The 2,347-nt window shown below is 44.7% G+C and overlaps 1 protein-coding gene across 1 annotated transcript in view; it reads left to right on the top strand.

Moving 5' to 3' along the window:
• Positions 1–685: 685 nt before the first annotated feature.
• Positions 686–2,347, top strand: part of LOC108526851 (GON-4-like protein) — an 11,925-nt gene continuing 10,263 nt past the window's right edge. Inside the window, exon 1 of the mRNA XM_017867823.1 lies at positions 686–896. The gene's annotated coding sequence lies outside the window, so the exon portion shown is untranslated. The remainder of the gene's footprint in view (positions 897–2,347) is intronic.

Below are 2,347 nucleotides of genomic sequence, written 5' to 3'. Positions count from 1 at the left end.
GTCAACTAAGCATGGTGGTATATGCCTGTGGTCCTAGCTACTTTGGGAGGCTGAGGTGGAAGGATGACTTGGGCCCAGGTGGTTGAGGCTGCAGTGAGCCATAATTGCATCAGTACACTCCAGCCTGGGCAACAGAATGAGACCCTGTCTCAAAAAAAAAAAAAAAAGACATAAGCCAACCTCTTCTTGGTAGTGTCCTGGAGAACTATATTCTTCTGTTGGTAACCACCTGGTTCCTTTATCCCCCTGGAAAGCAGAATACTGGCAATGATAGTCATAGCTTTTTCTTATCTCCTAATGTTTTACTGATATTCCTAACTTAGGTATTATTTACTCTCAGGTTACGCCCATGCTGAAATACATGTACAAACACATGTTACCTATTTCATTATGGGGATGTAATCAGTAAGGAAAGGTTAGGGCTGCAACCCAGAGAAAAGCATTACTTGGTTTTGTGGGTAGAGCTGTGGAACTTGGAAAATGGTTTCTCACTTGCTCACTCCCAGAAAAAGATCTTTACCTTGCCTATTGCTCTGTGTCTTCCATTAACAGTCAGATGTTAAGATCTGTTGGAGGTGCAGCCTCTGATGGATAATTCTTGGAGCTCTCTAACCATAACCCTGCCTTCTCCCTTGTACCCTTATTGCTTGTTGTGGCCCAAATAAAGGGTGTTGATGATTGAAAGTCTTCCTGTGTAGGTACGAGAAGCCCTACAACATATCCCTGGCAAGTATGAAGACTTCCTTCAAGTCATCTATGAATTTGAGTCAAGTACCCAGAGACAGACGGCTGTAGATCTCTACAAAAGCCTGCAAATTCTGCTCCAAGACTGGCCTCAGCTGTTGAAAGACTTTGCTGCTTTCCTGTTACCTGAGCAAGCTCTGGCCTGTGGATTAGTAAGTGAATGGGGAAGAAAAGTACACTAGGACTTCTGGGTCAGAGTGAGACTGGGATTGAATGGGGTTGAATAAGACTGTTTCAATCTCCCAACTCCTTCCAGACACACAGACGTCCCCTAGCCCAAAGTGATAAGAGCCTCTGTCTTTTCAAGTGATTATCTTTCCAATCACATGCTCCCATTTTCTTTACATGATAAATGAGAGGGTTTTACCTGTAGTTGCCAAAGGAGACTTTAGGTGAGTCATATGCTCTCTGCTTCTCACTGGTATCAAACCAGACATTCATTTAACAAGTATTTGTTAAGTGCCTCCTAACTGTCAGACAATTCCTGACCTCAATTGCTAAGAATATAGCAATTACAAAAGACTAAAATCCCTGCCCTCATGGAGCTTACGTTTTCATGGGGAAGTTCAGATGATATTCCAGAAAACATATATATATAATATATAAAATATAAATTGTAAAAATAAATATAGGCCGGGCGCAGTGGCTCACGCCTATAATCCCAGCACTTAGGGAGGCCGAGGCGAGCGGATCACGAGGTCAGGAGATCGAGACCATCCTGGCTAACACGGTGAAACCCCGTCTCTACTAAAAATGCAGAAAGAAATTAGCCGGGCGTGGCGTCAGGCGCCTGTAGTCCCAGCTACTTGGGAGGCTGAGGCAGGAGAATGGCGGGAACCCGGGAGGCGGAGCTTGCAGTGAGCCGAGATCGCGCCACTGCACTCCAGACTGGGCGACTGAGCAAGACTCTGTCTCAAGAAAATAAAATAAAATAAATAAATAAATATAAACAGTGAAATATGTAGTATACAATGTTTTATAGTGATCATGTTTTACAGAAAAATAAAGCAGGAAAGGAAACTACAGGGGTGGTTTTATACACAGTGGTCTAGGAAGGCCACTGTGGTATGGTAACATGTGAAATGTTGCAGAATAGGACTGCATGTTTAGCCAAACATGAGGGATATCCAGTAGTCCTGGACTTCTTGTCACAAAAATAGGAACAAAGAGAGGAATGAGATTATTCTAAGAGTTTTATTAGGGTTAAGTGACAGTGGGGTAGTTCTGTGTATAATGTGTGATGCCCATTTTCTCTTCTGGTATTATTATGAGGATCCAATCAGTGTATATGTGAAAAAAAATTTTTGGCCGGGTGCGGTGGCTCAAGCCTGTGATCCCAGCACTTTGGGAGGCCAAGGCGGGCGGATCACGAGGTCAGGAGATCGAGACCATCCTGGCTAACATGGTGAAACCCCGTCTCTACTAAAAAATACAAAAAACTAGCCGGGCGAGGTGGCGGGCGCCTGTAGTCCCAGCTACTCGGGAGGCTGAGGCAGGAGAATGGCGTGAAACTGGGAGGCGGAGCTTGCAGTGAGCTGAGATCCGGCCACTGCATTCCAGCCCGGGCCACAGAGCGAGACTCCGTCTCAAAAAAAAAAAAAAA

The sequence above is a fragment of the Rhinopithecus bieti genome, unplaced genomic scaffold (genome assembly GCF_001698545.2).
Source record: "Rhinopithecus bieti isolate Rb0 unplaced genomic scaffold, ASM169854v2 scaffold_4129, whole genome shotgun sequence".
NCBI classification, from domain to species: Eukaryota; Metazoa; Chordata; class Mammalia; order Primates; family Cercopithecidae; genus Rhinopithecus; species Rhinopithecus bieti.
This window is presented reverse-complemented; position numbering and strand designations above follow the sequence as displayed.